Raw genomic sequence first — 23,091 nt, 5'->3', positions numbered from 1 at the left:
AGTAATGAGTGTACGTGAGTGTTACCGAAAGTTTGGTCTCTGATCCTGGTGCCAATCCAAATAATGAGAACAGAGGCCTAAGTGGAAAAGGAAAGGCTTTACTTTGCCAGGCAGAGGGAGCACAGTAAGGGCCCGTGTCTCAAGAATTGTGAGCCCCTGGTTAAGAAACAGGTGGGGGTTTTTATTTGGGGTTTTAGGTAGGGGAGGGGGCCATGGCCTTCTCAGTTAGTGTTTTCTCATCAGCCTGTGTCTGGGGCTGCTTCCAGCAGAGGAGACAAAGGATTTCTCAGATGGTGGAAGGCAGACTCTGCCGTCCGGAAGCCGAGGAGTTGGGCCTGGGGAGCTTCGGTTTCTTGATATTCTCTGGACATTAGTTTCTCTGTAAAAGAACTTCGAGGTCCTGGGATCAGCCACAACTTTAGTGGGAGCCCAGCGTGAAGTCATCTGGATTGGAACAATGTGTACCTTCTATTTGGTTGCAAAGCTCAGGCAGTCAGAGGTGTAGGGAGGAAGACATTTCCTCTATCCGAAGTGGGTTCGTCTGGCCGGAGAACGAATTAAATTCACAGGAGACAGGATAGCAAGAGAAAATTAAACAAAGCTTTATGAGGAACCGTGGCCCAGGGCCTTTCTTCCCAAAGGAAGAAAGGGAACCGAAGAAGTGGGGTGCACAGAGTGGTTATATACCCCCAAACAGGGTGTTTCACATGTGATTGAAATGTCCCTCCCACAATAGTCACAAGATTGCCCTGTCAGCACAGCGCTTGATGGGCACAGCAGATAGTGGGTCTGCTGTCTCGGTGGTCGTAGCAGCAGGCAATTCTATTGTCTCGAGCTGGGTGTTCAGAGGTGAGCGCAGCAATCAGTTCCTAGCCCAAGGAAAGATGCTTAATCCTGAAGGAAATGCCAGCGTTGGGAGGGGGAGGGAAGTCAGTTACAGGAGGTTACCAGACAAGCACAATAAACAAATGCAGATTTAAGTCCTTGCCTCCCCATTGATTAAGAGTTTCTAGAGACAAGGTCATTTCCCTTTCCTGGTACAGAGAGGGAGATATCTTTACAGATGGAGAGTTCCTTTACAATGTAAATGTCTCTTACAAAGGGTAAGCAAGTGCTACTTTTCAGTTGCTTTCCTGTCTGCAAAGAAACCAGCCTCAAATAATCATGCCAAAGAGACAAACGTTGGGGTGGCCAATTCCAGACCCCTGCAGAGGTTAAAGAAACAAACATTTACACATGAGCGTAACTAAAAAACCAGGGAACTGTGAAATGTGTTCCTTTAGTTTTAACCTCATACGTGCTGGGTTCACTGTAGGGGAACCAATATGAGGCCTGATATTAATTGTGAGCCAGTAACGTTAGTTTATACAGTAGGTACCATGCCTGACATTGTGGAATTTAAAACTTTATAGTTTATTAAAATTATAATAACAACCACAACCACAACACCATCTAATTCCAAAGCAAAGCAAGAGTATCCAGTTCTCTTCAAATCCAATAAAAGTCCATGGGTTGCTGAGAACAGTTCCTGCAAACATCGATTCGCAGTTCTCCTTCTCTAAAAAGATCCTGCCCCTCAATTTGACTCAATCCCTCCGTGAAAAAACAGCACAATTTCTATTTTCCAAATACGTTATTATTTAATCAAACTGGCAGAGGAAAGCAGTACCTTGAGTTAAAGAAACACTAAATTGCTTTCTTTCTGCTTATAGAAAAATCGATTGATCTTTAAGTCAAACTGGATTTTCATTTTGTTATATTGCAAAACACATTTTCAAGAGTCTATTTAGGGTTATCAGACAGCAGATGCAATATTAAAACTGGGCCACACTATGATCTTCCAACCCGGGTCCCAGGACGCCATTTGCATGTATGATTCTGTTCAGTTTAATGGGAATGTCGCCCACCCAACAGCAAGAGAGCCTGCCTCCAGTTAGGAGAGATAGGAGGAGGGGTTACCATTACACTTCCTCACATTGGTTTTCACTCTGAAATTCATAAGCAAGAACTGAGGTTTAACTTCCTCACAGAGCTGAGACATTGGTGGAGGCTGGAAAGATGCCCACGGTCTTAGGCATGTCCTTATCCTTGACGCGCATGGGTGCTTTCTGCGCTGCACCTTACGGTCAGTTATGCAGTTCCATTTGTCGATGAAAATAATCCATAACCAATCTGTAAATGAAAATTTGGGTGAGTTTATTCTGAGCTGAAATCTGAGGACTATGGCCCGGGGCCTTTCTTCCCAAAGGAAGAAAGGGCACCGAAGAAGTGGGGTGCACAGAGTGGTTATATACCCCCAAACAGGGTGTTTCACATGTGATTCAAATGTCCCTCCCACAATAGTCATAAGATTCCCCTGTTGGCACAGCGCTTGATGGACACAGCAGGTAGTGGGTCTGCTATCTCGGTGGGTGTAGCAGGAGGCAAGTCTATTGTCTCGAGCTGGGCGGTCACAGGTGAGCGCAGCAATCAGTTTCTAGCCTAAGGAACGACATTGGGAGGGGGAGGGAAGTTCCACCTTTATCTCAAGGGCATTTGTTCTTGCCATAGGGAATCTCTAAAGCAGATATATAATGCCTGCTCAACGGCCTCGGTCAGGCCCTTTTGGAAAGACAATGTCAGGCCGAATTAGGTTTACACCAAATAGCTTCCTCATATATTCCAATATATGCTATTACTTGCCATTTTTATTTCTCACATTCCTCCATCCCCCAGGCCCAGAGGTGAAGTCCACATTGTAAATATCAAAAAATGTGTCCCTACTGCCTTGGATTTCTGAACGTATTGAGAAGCAGAGCCCTACACTTCCCTCTGTGCACGAAGGAAACAGAGGACTCACCTGGAACAATCGGTACAGTTCAACTTCTAAACCAAACCCCAAATCTAGAGATTTTAACTGGTAGCTCCAGGCCATATTCGCCCCCAAGATTTGTTCCTCAATCCCTTTGCTTCTTGTAGTATTGTCTGCTCAGTATTAACAAACAAAAAAGATTGACAAGTTAATTGTCAATAGGGGCAGTGTGGGAATTTCATATCAAATTCCAGGTTTCTGTCTTCTCTTAAAACAACACAAAAGGATATTTGTCCACATGGCACCACATTTCTTCCTGGAAACTATTAAGAAAAGAAAAGGGGTGTCTAGTCTTTGGGGCAGGGCTTGACTCTTCGTATTTCCATAGTCTCCACCACTCCTCAAATCTGGCCAACTTGATTTTCCTGCCTGGCCCCAGTAGGCATTTAAATTTCTCTTACTAATCTAAATAAAATAGAATGAAATGAAAAGAAAACCCACATGCGTATTTTTTTCATAAACACCCTTCTTCCATGAGTCATTTTGTTTATTCAGTTGATTTTGTTTATTCAGTCTGAGGTGCCCACACTGCTCTCTGTCGAGTACTCTTCCTGGCTAAGTGCAATACCTCTGGGCTCAGGCCACCTGAGTTTGAATCCTGACCTTCATACCAACTGCATGACCTTGGGCAAGTCCAGAACTTTTGTGAGCTTCAACGTCTTCAACCATAACATGGAGATAATAATAGTGGCTGCCTCTTCGGGTCACTGAGAGATAAATGAGATAACACACTGAACCCAGTTAGCCCTGGAGAAATCTCTGAATCCGTGTTTGCAGCTGCTGCCATTGCTACTACCACCATCATCACTGGTATTAGTAATTGTGCTATAAAACAACGGTTTCAGAATGAAGAGTCAATTTCACGTTGCCCATTAGTCAGACTTCCCTTCTGCCTTCATTAAGCACAGAAATCAGGTGGTCTGAGACGGCCCCTCCTTATATTTGCCATCCTGATAGTCTTTCCTGTCACCTGAGCTGTTAACTATACGTGTCCACATATCAGGTGAGAAAATGGAACAATAAAAAAAAAATTCCCAAGAATTATGGTGGGGAAAAGGAAAAGAGAAACTCTATAATTTGCCTCCTTCGGTGCAATTTTCTCATTTTTGTATCTTCTGAGACACCGTGCCCTGTGTCCTACTGATTAGTCTCATAATAACATGAATGGAACAATTTATTAACTCATGCACTTTTTTTGGGAACCTGCTTTGTGCCAGCACAGTTTTAGATACTGGGTTCAGGGAGATGAATGAGATAGATCTGGTGCCTATTTTCAGAAAAATTCAGTCTAGTGGTTTGGAGACTGCAAAAATAAGAAAACTAATAATATCATTTCAGATACTGAAAAATGTTATTACAAAAATAAATCGAGGACAGTAGTTCCAGATTACAAAAGAGGCTCAAGGAGGCCTTTCTAAGGAGAGAAACCTGAATGATGAGGCAAAGTCAGTCACGGAAAGAACTGGAAGAAGAGCTCTAAACCAATAAAACAAGAAGTGAAGTGGCCCTGAAGTTATAACTAGGTGTGTTCACATGTCAGACAGGCCTATATGGAAGGTGGTAAGCATGCATCAGCCCACATAATTGTCCCAACAGCTCAATGAGACAGGTGTTACTATTACCCCCCTTTTAAGGATGAAGAAACTGAGGCATGAACGTGTATTCATGTGTATTCATGTTCCATGTGAGCTGGAAAACTCACCCAGATAGACTGCATTCTGGGCCATAAAACAAATATTAAATTGAAAAGAATAGAAGTCATACAGTGTCTGCTCTCAGACAAAAATGGAATTAAACTAGAAATCAATAACAGAAAGATAACTGGAAAATCCCAAAATATGTGGAGATTAAACAACACACTTCTAAATAAGACATGGATCAAAGCAGAAATCTCAGGAGGAATTTAAAAATATTTTGAACTAAATGAAAATGAAAACACAACTTACTAAAATTTGTGGGATGCAGCAAAAACAGTGCCTAGAGGGAAATGTATAGCATTAAATGCTTATGTTAGGAAAGAAAAATATCTAAAACCAGTAATCTAAGCTCCTACCTTAGGAAACTAGATGGAGAAGAGAAATTAAATCCAAAGTAAGAAGAAGAAAAGAAATCATAAGAATTAGAGCAGAAATGAATGAAATTGAAAATAGGAAATCAGTGGAGAGAATCGTTGAAACCAAAAGCTGGTTCTTTGAGAAGGTCAATAGAATTGATAAGCCTCTACTGAGGCTAAGAAAAAAAGGGAAAGGACAGAAATTACCAATATCAGAAATGAATGAGGGGATATCACTACAGATTGCCTGGAAGTTAAAATAATAGTAAAGGAATACTATGAACAACTCTATGCTGACAGATTCGATAACATAGATGAAATGGACCAATTCCTGGAAAGATACAATTTGCCAAAACTCAAACAAGGAGAAACAGACAATCGGAATATGCTTATATCTATTAAAAAAATAAGAAATCGAATCAAAATTTATAACTTTCCAGAACAGAAATCTCCAGACCCAGGAGCAACATGAATGGGTAAATAAACTGTGGCACATCCTGACAATGGAATATTATCGAAGGCTAAAAAGAAATGTGCTGTCAAGCCATGAAAAGACAGGGAGAAATCTTAACTGCATACTGCTAAGTGGAAGAAGCCAATGTGCAAAGGCTGCTCACTGTGTGATTCCAACTATCTGGCATCCTGGAAAAGATGAAACTATGCAGATGGTAAAAAATCTGTGGTTGCCCGTGTTTGAGGGAGAGACGGATGAATAGGGAGAGCACAGAGGACTTTTATGACAGTGAAAATACTCTGTATGATGCCAAAATGATGACTACAGCCCATTACACATTTTTCCAGACTTAGAATGTACAATACAGAGAGTGAACCCTGATGTCTACTGTGGACTCTGAGTGATAATGATGTGTCAATGTAGGTTCATTGGTTGTAACAGATGTGCTTCTCTGGTTGGGGGTGTAGATAATGTGGGAGGCTATGCATGTGAGGGGCAGAGTGTATATGGGAAATCTCTGCACCTTCCCCTCAATTTTGCTGTGAACCCAACTGCTTTAAAAAAAATTGTTTTAATGAAAAAAAGAGAAAGAAACAGGTTTGGAGAGGTTAATAATTTCCCCATAAGTGAGGGAAGTAGGAACTCAGTTTAGATTATAAAGTCTTCCTACCAGAACCCAGGGGCTCAGTGACTCAGCCCTGCAGGTCGGCTTCACTTTCAGCCGCTGAATTCCACTGGTTCGCTTCCAGGCCCGTGTCCCCATATGACTGACACATAGTCAGCTCAGCCCTTGCCTTGTCTGGCCACCCCCATGAAATTCACCAGTTCTGGTCCCTACTAAAATAACCTTGGATAGCCAAGGTCCTGCTAATGGAGAATTAATCAGTGGTGGGCACAGAATTCGACAGAATATGTATCTCATATTTATGCAAGAAAATTCCAAGGTGGTAAACAGGGGCTATTTCTGTTTTTCTGCTCAGTGTTTTCCTACATTCCTCCCCAACTTGGTGCCTGACGACTGCAGAGAGCTTTGAAAAGGCATCAATGTGCCACACCTACAGCAACTTCTTTCTCCCCCAAACCACAGGAAGACTTCGATGTTAAAACAGCTGTCAAAACTTTTATTACTCTCACTACTTTGAAAAGGAGTTTACACGATCCACTGAGGTTGTGTAGAAATCATCTCTGTTGCTGCTTTAGTCTGGAGAAGAGAAAATTGGATGCTGCCTGCTAATCACCCACTAATGAGGACATGCTAGATACAAAGGATTCTTTTAGTGGATTAATTGATGCTATTGCTGAGTGAGATGGAAGGCCTCAGCTAATGACTTCGGGAGAGCACTCTAAACAATTAATGGTGACTAAGGAAACAAACAGTATAATAAATACCGCTGCGGACACTTTGATGGGAAAAGTCCCTGGCCAGAGCCGTCCTCATTTCAGAACGTGGAAGGAGCAGGGAGGAGAGTTATGGTGGGACAGTGGCGGCACGATCTGCTTCTGCTTCACTCCTGCTCCAAGGAGGCAGCCTTCCAGGGTCCCCATATGAAGTGTGGGGTGTCCACCCAGCGCCCCAGTCCAGTCAGTCCCAGCTTCTAGTCCTGTCCCCTAGTCTTGCGATGTTGAGATATATATGCTAAGCCTTGTTTTCCAGAATTGTCTTCCAGGGAAAGAGGCCTGAGAAGCAGTGGTTACCTCCCAGGGCATCTATACTACCCTGGACCTGGCCTTGCGTTCATCATCAATGTCTTCGCTCTCCACTGCACTCATGGAAGTTTTGGGTTTTGTTTTTGTCTGTGTTTTTCAATTATTCCTTTCTTTACTTTTGTGCACCTATTTCTACTATCTTCAGTGAGAGTATTTGCCTGCCCAGAAATGCAATTACAGAGTACCCATTGCTCGTTTATTTAGCATTGCTTGACTTCTTATAAAGTCAATAATTACCATACGCTTAGGAGCCATTTTATCTATTTTCTGATAATTACATTTTTGAAGATGCTATCAAGTGCAAATTATTCAGTCCAGAAGTATTTCTAACGACCTTTGTACTTATCAGTGAGGCGGTGCAAACACAAAGACTATATTTTGGCAATGACGCTAAGAGACGATCGTGAAATATAAATCCAAGCTCGTATTAAAAATTAAATGAATAATGGCAAGATCGGCCAGTCCTCTGTCTTAAACTTTTTGTTCCTGGGTCCCTACAGATGCTGTCTATTTCCGAGGTGGACTGGCCGGGTCCTAGCAGAACAGACATTTCTCAGTCATTGCTATTTTTGGAGCACTGACACAGAGACGGTAATTTAAATCCATACAATGGACATAGAACCAGAATATTCTTCCATTCTGATGTCAAATATTGCTTCAAAGCATCCTCAGAAAGTTTGTTTTCTTGAGTAGGCCCCCCATTTCTCCTTCCCCATATACCACGAAATAATTTGAAGCATGAAGAATGGTTAAACACTTTGGTACTGAGGAGATGAATTTGAATTCCATCGTTACTGTGATAAGAGGAATTTTGAAAGTTTTTTAACCAATCTGACTCTCATTTTTGTTTCTTGCCTTCATTGTTCATTTTTTGTTTTCCATCTGTAAATAAGACAATACCATCTTGTAGACATGTTCTAAATATCAGAAGTACATTTGTTAAAGAAATTCTGGCCTAGAGTGGATACTCAAAATGGTGGTTAATATAATCCAGTTTATAAAAAGAATCAATAGTCTTGCTTAGTATATTTAATAAAGATTATTATTTTACGTGAGTTTATTGTGGCTTTATAATTAATGGATTAGAGATTTTTCAAAAATATTTTTATGGCTACTAGGACCCTCATGCCCTCCCCACTTTTGCGTATGCTGTTCCTTAACCTGAGATGCCTTAATCTGTCTTTATTTTCAGAGTCTGTGCATTTTCCTTTTCTATTTCACGGCATTTGAAGATTCCAGCTTACAATGGAGTCTTTCCATCCTTCGTGCTCCTGGATAATTTTGGTTGAACTTTTTTACAGCAACTTCTTTACCCTGTCTTGTAATCGTCTGCTCCCCCCTCCTAGGTAGTAAACTCCTGGAAAATGTGGACATGACTGTACCATTGTTTGCTGAGGTGTCATATAATGAATTACTGGTACGCGATTTAAATATACGAACAACTGAAAATAAGTAACGGAAACGTATTTTGTGTGTCTGAACCCACGCTCGCTCAGTTTTATAGACAGCATTGTTATCAGGCGCCTGCATATGTAGCAGACGGCAAAGCTCCTTTCCCTGTCTAGTGGGTTATGATACACCATGAATATTTCATACCTTAAGGTACCCTTTCTACTTTAGGAAATTACCAACTAGGATTTAAGATAAATATTTGCTCCTCAGCCCATACGTGCGAAAGACGGTACTAATTTTCTGAGAGCAGAAGTTGTCCTTTCTGGAACTCCTGTTTATAAAACGGGCACACGTCACATCTTCAGGTGCTATTTATGAGTCACCACGTGCTGTTTGCCCGTATCTTCCAGTTTCCTGCAGTCTACCTGCTTCCTTCATTCATTTATGGCACTTCTTTGCTGATTGTGACCCCTAGAAAATTCCACAAATAATGTTTTATTTGCACCCATGATCTGTGCTACAGAGGAAAACAAAACCAAACCAAACAGGGCTTTTGAACGGCATGCTGTATAACAGACCACAGACGGCTGGTTTCTTGGTTTCAACCCCAATAATCCCTCCGGGTCAGGCTTGCGGCATGAACCATGGGCAGGGCAGGGGGAACACTTCTTCCCACCGAGCTTTACAGATGGAAGCAATTTCAAGCTCCATTAAATCATGATTCATCTTTGCTTGGTGATGTACATGTTATTCTGGCAAAATACATTTGTTTCCTTGAGCTGATATGCTGTAGAAATTGTGTGCACAAGGGCTGGGCAGGACATTCTCATTATCGTGAGGGTTCAAAGCTGTTGAAAAAAGTGCCAGAAGCTAAGAATGATGTAAATCCTGATATTTTAACTTTAAGCAGGGTGCTGAGCCATTATAGCATGTAATTATTTAGCTATTGTAAGGCAAGTGTTCCCAGCTCTGACAGATTAGTTGACTTGACATTCAAAAATTTATGGTGTGTTTTTATAGAGTGACACCCATTGGAGAAGGCCAGAACTCACGCCATTCGGCGTGTCCCCTGCCTGCCCTGAGCAGCTCCTTTAATGCACCTGTGACTGATATAAAGGGGACGCATTTAAATGTTTCAGCAAGAGAAAGTGCCTGCAGCTTTCCGGAGAGATATCTCAAGGTCGGGGAAGTTCTGAAGTTGACGTAAAGAGAAATGAGAACTTTTTTTTCAATTAATTCTGTTTTGAACAATCGAATCATGGAAACACTATCAAAATTACTTTATTTTCAGTATATTTCTTTAAGCCTATGGTTACTTTTCAGCTAATGTACACTCAATAAATATACCTTCATAAGGCCACATGCTCTTGTAGAGTTCACCTGTAACAATCTCTTTTTTATAATAATAATTGCTGTTTATCAGGCGTGTTCCATTGTGTTAGCGCTATAACAGTTACTGTAGGGTACCGTCTGTCTTATTCTCAGCTGAGCAGCTAATTACTACGGCTACCATTGATGGCGGATTTATCATGTGTCAGGCGCAGTCCCATGAAATAGACGCGAATCCTTTATTGAATTCTCACAATCACTCCAAGCAGTGGATAAAGCTGGTTTTAGTTCCCTGTTGCCGCTGTAACAACTACAAGTGTAGAAGCTGAAACAACGCAAATGCATTATCTCGCAGGTCGGTACGCAGATGTCAGCTGACTGTCATCAAGGTGTTGGCTGGGCCTTGTTCCCAGAAGCTCTGGGGGTGAGTCAGCTTCCAGGCTCATTTAAGTCCTTGGCAGATTTGAGTTCCGTGACGCTGTGAGATTCCGTTTCCTTGACAGCTGTCTTTTGGGGGTCTTCTGAGTTTCTAGAGGCCATCCACATTCCTCACAGCGTGGTCTCCTTCCTCTGTGTCAATGGCAGGTCCAGACCTTCACACACTTTGAATCTCTCTGCTGCGTCTTCACTCTGCTTTCCTCTTCTGCCACAACTCTATGACTTTAAGCCAGAGAACATTCTCTGTTTTTTTTTTTTTGTTTTTGGTAAGGAAGATTGGCCCTGAGCTAACGCCTGTTGCAAATCTTCCTCTTTTTGCTGGAGGAAGATTGTCCCTGAGCTAACATCTGTGCCAATCTTCCTCTATTTTGTATGTGGGAAGCCACCACAGCGTGACTTGATGAGCAGTGTGTAGGTCCACTCCTGGGATCCTGTAACCGAAAGTTCGGTCTCTGAACCCGAGGCCAATCCAAATAACGAGAACAGAGTCTTGAGTGGAAGAGGAACGGTTTTTACTATGCTGGGCACAGGGAGCAAAGCAAGGGCTCATGCCTCAAAAATTGCTAGCTCCCCGATGAAGAATGGGTAGGGGTTTTTATTTGGGGTTTTGCGTAGGGGAGGGGCCCATGTAGCTGTGCAGGTCGGTGTTTTCCCACCAGCCTGCGTTTGGCCTGGAGAGGCTGCTTGCAGTGAGGCAGTGGGCAGGGGAGGAGGGTGAGATAGGAGGATGGCAGGGGGCCTCCTTCGCCGTTGTCTCTTGTCTCGTCTTCCTGTCTGAGGCGGGTTCCAGCGCCAGGAGTTGAGGAGTTGAGGTCTGGGAAGCCTCCTCTCCTTGATATTCTTGAGACAGCGGCTTTCCTGGCAAACTTCAAGGACACATGATTAGCTAAACTTTAGTGAGACTCCAACACCAGGCCACCTGGGCTTTTAACAATTTGTAACTCCCATTTAGTTGTAAAGCTCAAAGAGTCCAAGTTTAAAGGAACAGGTATTTACATGTGAGTGGAGCTAGAGAAGCAGGAAAGGGGGTTGTGGGTTTTAGTTTTAACCCCATATACGCTGGGTTCAATGTGGGGGAACTGATATCGGGGCTGATGTTAAGAGCCTGTAACAATCCGAACCCACAAACCCCACCGAAGTGGAGCACATGAACTCAACCACTACCCCACTGGGCCAGCCCCCCTTCTCTGCTTTTAAGGGCTCATTGATTGTATTGGTTGAACCCAGATGACCCAAGCTAATCTTCCCACCTCAAGGTTCATAACCTTAGTCACATCTGGGAAGTCCCCATTGCAGTCTAACAGAATATATTCACAGGTTCTGGGGATTAGAGTATGGACGTCTTCGGTGGCCATTATTCCACCCACCACCCCACATCCATCCCAGTTTTAAAGATGGAGAAAATGAAGCTCTAATTCATTCATGTGTCCAAGAAAGAAGAGCTTATAAATGGTAGGATCAGGAACAATTCACGTCCCTACCCCCCACCCCGTCCCTGTACGTCAGTAACCTGCAGCCCGCATGCTTTATTTAGCGCCACACTTCTTCACCAAACACAAGTTTACATTCTATCCCAAACATGTTCGCCATTCCCGCAAAATCATCAGCCATCGAGTATATGAGATACATGGGCAGCCAGCAGAATGCAGGCCAGTGTTTTGTAATGTCCGCACAGTAATATTTTCTGACCACTGTCTGTATCCTTTTAATCCGTTTGTAGAATTTTTTTCTAATTAGTAGTTACCTCATCTGTCCATGTAAGATCTTGTCATCTGGCTCCCAAGAAGCGATGCTAAATGAGGGCAGCACAGACATTAACCTCACCAGCTGTGTTTGCTTAAATTATGTTTGAAGACATACCTATGATTTCAGTGGTTTTAATCTTCACGGGAATGAATCTCTTTTCTGATAAAGTAAAAAATCTTGGCTACCCCATGCTATTGTGAGGATTGAATTGTGCATATTACAGAGGACGGGAGCAGGGCCCAGAACAAGACACCTGGGTTCAAATCCAGACTCCATCGCTCGTTGGATGGGCTTTGAGCAAATCACCTAATCTCTCTCTAACTTAGCTTATCCAACCACAATATGGGTGCAGTAAACAAAGCCACGTTGAGAATTAGTTGAATTTCACTAGATAGCATTTACAGCAACGCCTGCCACATGCCAAGCCCCATGGTAGTGTTTGTCATTTCAGGTGGGCTGGGATTATTTTTAGAATATTACTTTTTCACTCCAACTCTACATGCTCTACTGATTATTACCTAACCTTCTAATCACGACTCAATATAATAATTATAAACATGTATTTTGACATTGTGAGAATCATGGAGGCAAATGTAGGGTTTATACATGGTCATAAGAGATAAGTCATAAGAGATATTTGCTCCAATAATTAGAGGCCCAAGCTGATGCTTTTCTGAGATCTTGTTTCCACTATGTGGACTTGTTTGTTTTATTTTATTCTATTGTCTCTTTTTACTAGCTGTCATAGCACCTGTGTGTTGCTTAATCTCATTTACCAATTTCGTGGTATTAAAATGCAGAATAATTTCTTGTGAGGCTCCAGGAGGCCCTTCCATATGCACAGAAGTGAACTTCACAGGATTCTGGGGTGTTTCCACTGCACAGAGGTCTAGTTTTGTTTGTGCTCTCATTTGGGCAGGTGTTCCCACACCCCAAAATAGAAGGCAAGAGAGAGGATCTGGGGGGATCCTCCCCGGGGTCTGCACGTCCTGGGAAACAGTATAACACCATCAGCTCCTCTTGGTCAGTCGACGCTCTCTCCGCAGCTTGAGACCACGATGCTGCTGTGTAGACCCCCACACGGCTCCTGCTCACCTCCTCTCACCCTGACCGCCTGCCCTAACCTGGATGGTGGTAAGTACGATTTATCAAGTTGTAACCCGTCCAGAGATCTCATTAACTTCATTGATTCCTTTAAAGGATGACCGATTTATTGACATTTATGTGAATTAACTAATTAGTCTGCAACCAGAGGTCAGGACAAGAATTGAAGAGAAAGTATTTCTGGCTAAAAGTCAGCATAGACTGAAATCTATCTCTGAGACCCAAAGACTGGAGACGGTCAAGGATCCTGGGGTTCAGCAGTCTTAGGGGTTTCCTGGTTTATCAACCTCACCTAACATTAGCCCTGTGACAGGACTCTGAACCAGGTGATGGATAATTAGAAAAAAATTAGAGAGTACTTTATTTCTGTCATGATGTTCTCAGTTCTAGAATTTTCATTTTATTTTTTCTTTAAAATTCTACTTCTATGAAACTATTTTAGTTTCATATTATCTATTTTCTCAAATCTATTAATCATAATTCCATATCTAAAGACTAAAATACTGACATCACTCATGAGTCTGTTCCTCTTGATTGTTTTTTCGCCTGGTCTAGTACATTGGAATTCTCCGAGGGTCTTTATACATTTTTTATTAAATGCCGAACATTGATGTAAAACCAGTTGAGATTGGCTAATGCCATGTTCTTCCAGAGAGGTTTTATTTCAGTTCCAGCTTGCACTCGGTTAGAGGCAGTTAACGTTTGTCCAATCATAAATGGAGTTGATTTGAGGTTGCCTTTTGGTCTTTCTAAAGCTTTATTTCTGGTTCACTCTCAACCCTAGGTCATAGCCATTTAGTACTTTCAATGGAGAACTTAACTTTGGTATAAAAGTCCAGCTTCTTGGTAGACTCCAACACTAATTTTTGATGATTTTTAGCTAAAACCTAAGCTCAGTTTCTCAGGCTCCGAGGGCAGCTTTCTGCTGATCTTAGCCTCTCCCCGTGAGCAGTTTAAGAGTTGGCAAAGACCTTCGAGGCAAACAGAGGCTCAGTTTGGGCTTATACCCTATCTATCCTTTCTCTATGGAATGGTATTTCTCTCAAGGGTTGGGAGCCTTGATAGCTCTGAACTCCGATTTTCATTTCCCAACCTTGTAGGAGTCCAGAAGCTCTACCCAGCTGGCACTTTGGGGTAAGTTTTCCGCTTGGCTCCTGTGGGTCCTGCTCTCTTCCAGTCTCAGTGAGCAAATATGTCTTAAGGAGAAAAGTGGCAGAGAAGGTCCGACTTCCATCAGTGAGTTTTCTCTCTCTACAAGATTTTGACTACATCTTGGCCAGATGTCTTGGCAGCCTCTGACACCTTCAAATACATTGCTTCACTCCAACTTTTCTGGTTGTTCCCAGTGGTAGATCGGGTTCTACAAACTAGTCCACTTCTCTGAAAAGTAAGTGTCCTCTCCCTGTCTTTTCTCTTATTCAATCTCTAGCCCATTGACTCTTATTTTTATTTTTAGCTTTTTCACATTTCTCTGATTTAGCTAGACTAGTGCATGTGTCTCCAAGCCTCTGAAAGATTACCCCTGGGAAAGGAGCTTTTCAATCTGCATCAGATGCATATCTGAAGAGGAAAGTGATTATTTTCTCATTTATTTGCCTACAGTCATAGCGTGTGGAGCTATATGCTTATCTCGGCTCCTTTAATGAGTCTAAATGGAGTTAATTTTCATTTTGATTTTAAGGCAGTAAAACCCATCAAATAACTTTTACATCCCCAAAGGAAGTTTTTTCATTAACTTTTGCAAGAAATAACTCAGTGGATCTGAAGTGGTCCTCAAACCAGGGGCTCACTGGAGGGCAGGAAAGGAAAATTCCACAGTGATTAACATTAGCATTTTTTTCTCAACTGACATTTCTGGAATCTGGGGAAATGCCATATCAGTTTTCAAAGGTTTATTTCTGATAGCTCTGAAAGGGTGAGGCAGCAATCCTAAATATACAATATCGCACGTCTTGCCATTCATGTTAAACTAAAGAGTCTCCTTCTTTGCATATCTGTGCCCACCACTTCACTTGATAAAAGGAGATTAAAGGGCTGATTCCCATTACGTTACATCTACTCCTTCAAAACCAGAGTCCAAAGTGTGTGCGACTAATGTCAAACAGAGGGATCAGTCATAACTCCACTTAGAGCTCCTGTTGACAAACCACAGTCACGGCGCATTATGTGCAGCTGGAATGCCTTTACTGGAGACTTACAATTGGTCCTTGTTTGTTTTAATAAATCTCTCAAAATAATAGAGATGATCTATTTCTAATTGTAGAAAGAAATGTACTTTCAATTGTAGAAACTATAGATTAGAGAAAAACAAGTAAAAATGTCTCATCTGCCCATTACCGTTGTTGATATTTGACGGCATCTCATTCCAGTTATTTTTATACGCATGGAAACTCCTATGCATGCTGTTGTCTACTCTTTCGGTTTACTTAAGCTCCTATCAACACTTTTCCACGCTAACAACAACTGTTTCCTGCCTTTTGAGCAGGGCTCAGAGGAGAAGGCTCGTTCCCTCTGGCCTGGCACCCGCTGGGGCACGGATCACCTGAGGGCTCGCTCACTCATATGTCTGGTGGTTGATGCCAGCTGATGATTAAGACTCACCTGTAGACAGGGCAGCACCACCTATTTGAGGCCCCCTGGCTTCCTGGCAGCATGGCAACTGTGCCCAATGGCAAGCGAGCATCCCAAGTAGAGCCAAGTGGATGCTGTATCTCCTTTTCCAACCCAACTTGCAGGTCACACATGGCCACCTCCTCCGCTTTCTATTCATTGACATGGTCACTAAGTCAGCCCAGGTTCAGGGGAGAGGGAAGCCAATTCCACCTCTTGACAGAGGAATCAAGAAGGTTCTGGAAGAGAGTGAGAGAGTGGAAACAACACTGGCAATTTTGTGGAAAATGGAATTTGAAGATCTTTTGATATGTGTTGATAAATATCATTTAAAAAATGGATATTATCATTTAAAACAATTTAGATTTAAAGAAAAATTGAGACGATAGTCCAGAGAGCTCCGCCACACCCCACACTCAGATTCTCTGTTCAAATTATGTTTTAGTGATGTTAATTTATTATATGTCTACCCTACACCATTTCCTTTTAAAAGGAGAAAATAAAGATCTAAGTAATTTTTTTAAATAATTAAAATATAAAATATATAATGAATATTGACATGAGTTCGCAATACTTAAAGACCTTTCATTATATGAATTAATCTGGAAATGTCTATTAGCTAAGATTTCAGTCATCACTAAAACTATATCTGTGCATTAACTCTTCTTTTTTGAAGTAGATTCAGCTTTTTGATGCTACCTAATCTGACAGATGATTGCTCCACTCCCTCGTTCTAGCACTTTGAAGCTCTACTAACTTTCTCAGAAAATGACCACACTCCTCCACTTACCCTGTGGAAAGAGCAATATCAATTTTTAAAAAGACCTTGTCAAAGTAATGATAGATTTAAATAGGAAAATGATGTTAGAAGTGGACAGAAAAATCAGCACAGTTTGGTTCTATGGCAAGTTTACCAAAATGATATGTGACTCAAAATTCTTGTTATCAGAATACCAAACTCTCCAGTTTTGTATGTCTTTCCAAGAAAACGCAGTTCCACTGCCCCAGAGCCATCCGTGTTTTGTACGGTCCTTGTTTATGAAGATTGGTAGCTCAATGGCAACTCTGGAACCAGCTCTTTCATTTGCTTGATCCTCTTTGAACTTGGGTGCAAAAGAAAGAAATACTGTGTTCCCCTCCTGGATGGATTCTCGGCCTCTGCAGCTGATAACTCAGGATTTCTGATGCTCGCCTGGCACCTCCTCCAAAGTGATGGATGAAATACTTAGACCCAAGGACCCATCTGGCAAGTGTCATCTGTTCCAGTCCATTTACTATCTGTCTTATTTCTCTTATCTCAGACCTTGGAACTTCTGTACCTTTTACTGAATGTGCATGTGTTTCCATGGCAACTGCGTCAGAGAAAAAAGGCGGGCAAAGGATTCAGGGTGCATTTGTTTATGATGATTTTACCCAGGTCACCGAAATGGTGGGGGCATGACTGCTTGAGTTTGCCAAGAATCAATAACTTCCTTTCCTTTTAAAAAAAATGGTCCAGAACCTTTCCCTGTTTGTCACAGGGAAGCTGGTCTGGCAAATATCCGTTTAGCCGGTCTCAAGCCTCATTGCGTTAAGTCTGAGGTAGGGCGCCTGCGATGTACAAGTTAATTAAGTCATTTAATGTTTTTAAGACACAAGTACGATGTGATTGTTGGAAAAGGTTCAAACAACATTGAAATACACAGTGAAGACAAGAAAAGACGTTGCTCTTTCTCCCACCATCCTATCCCCATTAGGTAACTACTGCTGGTGTTCCAATATGCAGCCTTCTAGACCCAAATTAACAGTTAAAACTAGAAGCAGATGGTTATCAGGTCCTGGCAGGTTTATATGTATGGGCTTATGCCGAATGCCTTAAAGACATTTGTGCTTGGTCTTCGCTCTGCCTGGAAGGTGTTATTCTCCCACTTCCTCGCTGCCTTCAAGTCTCGGCTGAAATAGTGCTTCCACAGAAGGGCTTTCGTGACCACCATGACTAACGGAGCACCCCCTCCCCTCTCAGTCATCTGTCATCTCTACCTGTCCTCTGCTTTACCTTCCTTCAGAGCACGACCCCTCTCTGAGGGCTTATCACATATTTGTCTGTGTATTTGTTTTATTGACTGTCTTTCTCCCCTTAAACATAAGGCTTATGTGGACTGCAACTCTCTCTCTTTGGGTCACAGTGTCACCGTGACAGACACAGATTTGGGACATCAATACATGTGTGCTGAACGAATGAAAAATGAACAAATGCTATGCGCGTCTCTCTTTCATATCCTGCGCTCATTGCAGACATTTTTAACCACTTGTAGTGTCTCATTTTTCCCATTAGGTCTGCTCATCAGTTTGGAGCTCTTTATCCAGTGCTCCGAGAAGACCCTGAGAAGGCGTTGGAGCTGCACGAGAACACAGCCTTCCCCACTCTGAGGGCTAAGGTCAGGTCGAGCACATTGAGAAGGACAGAACCTTGAGGCCGATAGATCACATGCAAATCAGGTTGTCAAAGTATTTCCATTTCTTCCCTATGATTGCTTTCAAAAGTGAGCTCACCTTCCGTCTCTGTGAGATCAGAAAGAAACATCGCCAAGGAAGATGCATTAACACTTACATTTCTAAGAATAACAGACCCTCTGCCTGTTTTTGAATTCTGCTTCCCTAAATTGCTAGATTCTCTTTTATGAAATTTTTCAACTCTTAAATTGAGATTATAATAGAACTTTCTCCAGAGTTGAGTTCTGGGAATTTAATATTAATATATGTAAAGAACTTAGAAATCTGACACATGATAATTTTGGGTATTTGCTATTATTATTATTATTGATAGGTTATTATTATTATTATATTATTATGATGATATTTTAACATTCAACAATAAGAATCTTTGTTATTTTTACATCAGCATCATGCAACACATCGTTTTCCTTTGCTTCTAATAAGAACATTCATGATTACATTTATAAATTCTAAAAGAGTGATTTCAAATGTTTTGACCACAACTCACATGAAGAAATGCATTTTATACCTTGACCAATACATGAGTGCTCATAGACACCTGTACACACACATACGCTGCAGCAAAATTTCACAAATCGATATTTGCCCTTACTAGCTGCAATGCTGTAACATATTTTCTATTCTATTCTAGTGAACTCTAGTTGGTTCTGTTCTAACCTAGGGTATTCTATTTGATTGCAAAATAAATGTTGATTCCAACCCATAAACCTATTTCACCCCACTAGCGTGCCGCGAGCTGCGGTTTGATGGACACTGTGCTAGAAGCAGCCCCGGGCTCTGAGAGCACCAAAGCTTATTGGAGATTTACCTTTTCTTTTTCTCTCATTTCTAATGGCTTCATCAAATTTTTTATATCCAATCTTATTTTTTGTACTGGTTTCAAATTATTATGTTTTATTTCTATTTGCTTAATGGTCAATCTTAAAATTTTAACACATTTTAGGTTAAACCCAGGCAATTTTAATAAGAAGCAGCATATTTCTTTTGTTTTTTCCTGAGGAAGACTTGCCCTGAGCTAACATCCTTTGCCAATCTTCCTCCTTTTTTTGTACTTGAGGAAAATTAGCCCTGAGCTAACACCTGTGCCAGTCTTCCTCTACTTTGTATGTGGGTCTCCACCTCAGCATGACTGAGGAGCCATGTAGATCCATGCCCAGGATCCGAATCCATGAACCTGGGTCACCAAAGCAGAGTGTGCAGAACTTTAATCACTCAGCCATGAGGCTAGCCCCCCACATATTACTTTTTTTAAAGTTTGGGTTCCTGGATCTGCATATATTCCTATCGATATATTCCAATATTAAAAGTGATTTTTAAATATTTTTACAGAAAGTTCTCAATTCTTGGGCATAGATAACTTCCTTGAAAAACTAAAACAAAGGGTAATGAGAACTCTCCAGGGGGCTGGCCCCATGGCAGAGTGGTTAAGTCCGCATGTTCCACTTTGGCGACCTGGGGTTCACTGGGCGCAGACCTGCACACAGTTCATCAGGCCACGCTGAGGCAGCATCCCACACAGAAGAACTAGAAGGACCCACAACTGGGATACACAACTATGTGCTGGGGCTTTGGGGAGGAAGAAAAAAAGAGGAAGATTGGCAACAGATGTTAGTTCAGGGCCAATCTTCCTCACAAAATTAAAAAAGAACTCTCCAGCAGGGTGATGAATCAGACTCTGACTCAGGCACAATTTATCTTGAACATCCTTAAGTTTAATTAGACAAAAGTCACAGCTGTGGGTATTGTTTCTGATTTGGGGAATGTGTCAGAAGGCATGAAAAATTAGCAAGACGTTGGTGAAAACTAATCCACCAAATTAAAGGAATTCCGTTTGAGGCCCCGTTCCACAGATGCCTCCGAGCCAAATGACTTTGGATGAGTCTTTCAATCTTCCAGTATGGCAGATGCATTGTGTGCAAAACAGAGGTGATAATTTCTACCAAGTAATGTTGTTGCAAAGATTGATGGAATTTTCTCCCCTGTGTTGTAGAGAAGCATAGTGTACGTCACACAAAGAAGGCATTCACATAGAAATTGAATGGGTCATCTGATTATTTGTTTTTTAAACCGGATGTCCCCAAATAACTAGCTATTGCAAAACGTGTTTATCAAGGACCACAACAAGTTCTGAAGCGTGCTGTGCAGTTTACAAAATGGGAACGTCTGTCCTCTGAAAATTTTAGTCTAATGAAATTGGTTCAATTATTTTATAAGAAAGAAAAGACCTTACGTTTCTCCGAAGTTTTACATAAATTATGTTCATTATTTCATAACAGATAACAATTGGGTATTTTCAGAAGTATATTAGTTTTTTATAATGAAGTTATTCTCCATCAAACAGAATTTAGGATTTGGGAAAGGCTATATCAATGAGGAGCCTGACTCATTTAATATTGTCTTGAAAGGGACTTGGGTTGTATGCACCATAACTTGGGCTCCAAGAATAACTTTTCATGGGGTCTGTTGTTTATATCTCTGTATTGTTGTTGTTGCTAAAGAACCCCATTGTGATCCTTCTGTCATTATAAAGGGACAATCGCTGGGGAAACAGAATTCAACATAATGAGCTGCACTTCACAACCACATTTATTGTAACTCATTAACTTTTATTGCAAATGCCTAATGAATCCTTATATTTAAATGTGAAAAGGAAAAACTAAAAAACAGAATTGATAACTTCTCCATGAGACATTCACAAGAGAAAGACATTTTGCTTAGAGCAAATTAAAAGGAATTATATTTCTAGCAGTAAAACTACTCTAAGAACGTTAATTTCTAGTGGTGAAAGTTCTATAATTAGTCAAAAAGGGCAGGGGGGTGTTTTGCTGCTGAAATTTGCAAACATGAAAATATATTTTTAAATAGTCATAGAAAAACCTCCAACATGTTTAACTATGACAATGATCTCTGCTCCACTTTGGTTTTAGGATCCTCTTCCAAGTGGTTAAATCTGGGGAAACTTCCTACTATTTATGCCTAGACCACGTGCAGTGGACGAGCTGAGATGCTGGGGCGTCATCGTGGAAATGCAAAAGGAGAGTGTGGTTGCAGAATAAAGACCCCCAAAGACGTCTATGTCTTAATCCTCAGAACCTGTGAATGTGTCATGTTACACGACAGGGGGGAATTAAGGTTGTCAATCAGCTGACCTCAAAATAAGGAGATTGTCCTGAATCATCGGGGTGGGCGCAATATAGTCATAAGGATCAAAGGACCCTTTCAAAGAGATTTAAAGCAATGTGGACAAGAGAGGCTCATGAGTCAGGGGCAGCGTGAGGCAATAGAGAATGATCAACTGGCCATTCCTGGCTCTAAGGATGGGGAAGGGGCCATGAGCCAAGGAATGCAGGCAACTTCTAGAGGTGGGGAAAGGCGAGAAAACAGATTCTCCCATAGACCCTCCAGAAGTGGCGAGGCTTCCGAGACCTTGCTTTTAGCCCAGAAAGGCCTGTGTAGGACTTCTGCCCCACAGAACTGTAGGATCATAAATTTGTGTTGTGTGAAGTCACTAAAGGTGGTCTGGTGGTTTACATTTGGGCTCTCACTGATGAGGCCCAGGTTTGTTTCCGGGTGAGGGAACCATTGGGTCAGTTGTCATCCTGTGGAGGCTGTGTGTTGCTATGATGCTGAAAGCTCTGCCATGGGTATTTCAAATACCAGCAGGGTCACCCATGGTGGACAGGCTTCAGTGGAGCTTCCACACTAAGACAGACTAGGAAGAAAGACCTGGCCACCCACTTCCAAAAAATTCAGCCATGAAAACCCCATAAACAGCAGTGGAGCATCACCTGATACAGTACCAGAGGGTGAGAGGTTGGCACAGAAAGGCCAGGCAGCTTTCCGCTCTGCTGTTCATAGTGGCTCCAGGAGTCGGAATCCGCTCCGCAGTGCTAAGAACAACAGGGTAATTAAGATTTTATAAATTTGCTACAGCAGCGCCAGAAAACCGATGCAGGATGCGTGATCTAAAAATCCACGAAGGTTAAATCACACTTGAACTAACAAATTTTCCCAAATTGTTCAGCAAGGTTTTGATCCAGTTTAACAGTGACATCGAGTAACTTATTTCTTCATGTAAGACATACGCGCCAACATACAGATACTCCTTAATGGATGCCACGCTACTTTGCAAGGCTGGTGTGCAACAAACACACCAATCCCCAGGACCCAGTGAGGCTAACTGTGGCCCAAATTCTGTTAATAAAATACTGTGGAAATCATTCTTTACGGAATGAAAATCCAAGGCCTGGAACAGTCAAAGGCCAAACTCTGACGTCAAGTCCACTGGGGGCGGGGGTGTGGGAGACGGACGAAAAACAGAACAACAGAAATCGTGGTGGTGACATTCTATCTCCTAGGATACACGTAAGGCAAGGGAATGTGTGATTACAACAGTGCAAATGCATTGTTCGAATACCTTAAATTACTAGCTTCTCTATATGAAAATCGTATTACAGATTTTGGGAAATTCATATCCCGCAGTACCTCTCTGTGCCTGTCTCTGCCTTGGTCTATTTACCCCCGCCCTGTCTCTCTCTCTCTCACACACACACACAGACACACACACACACTCCTTACCTAACGACGTATTTCCATGTTGTCTGGCTGGAGTAGGAGGCTGGTTGTGGAGTTTTGACCGCCTCCCATCCCGTCCCGCACTCCACTGCCCACAGCCTCATCCATCATTTGGGAGCTTTATGGGGGTCGATAGCCTCTTTCTTTGGCATATGCAGCAACTCTCCTGAAAGAGCTAGTGAGGCAGATGACAGAATCATTGATCTTACAAAAATCCATTTGTGGATACTTCCTAGTAATGCTGAGATGGTCCTTTAGTGAGAAAACCTGGTTACATCTTTGTAAGGGAGAGTCATTTTACTCTGGAGACCCTCAGAGACACCACTGAAGGGGCAT

The 23,091-nt window shown here is 42.0% G+C and overlaps 1 long non-coding RNA gene across 3 annotated transcripts; it reads right to left on the bottom strand.

Annotated features, from left to right (window-relative positions):
• Positions 1-505: 505 nt before the first annotated feature.
• Positions 506-23,091, bottom strand: LOC139045906 (uncharacterized). Of its 3 annotated transcripts, XR_011505293.1 has the most exons (4): positions 22,759-23,091; positions 21,981-22,070; positions 15,676-15,923; positions 10,566-11,090 (listed from the first exon to the last, which is right to left on the bottom strand). It is a non-coding gene; the product is annotated as an uncharacterized lncRNA (long non-coding RNA). The 3 variants fall into 3 exon arrangements; XR_011505292.1 differs by lacking the exons at positions 10,566-11,090; positions 21,981-22,070 and adding an exon at positions 506-2,172; XR_011505291.1 differs by lacking the exon at positions 21,981-22,070.

The sequence above is a fragment of the Equus asinus genome, chromosome 8 (assembly GCF_041296235.1).
Source record: "Equus asinus isolate D_3611 breed Donkey chromosome 8, EquAss-T2T_v2, whole genome shotgun sequence".
In the NCBI taxonomy this organism is placed as follows: Eukaryota; Metazoa; Chordata; class Mammalia; order Perissodactyla; family Equidae; genus Equus; species Equus asinus.
The sequence above is the reverse complement of the archived record's forward strand: the minus strand, read 5'-3'. Positions and strand labels throughout refer to the sequence as shown.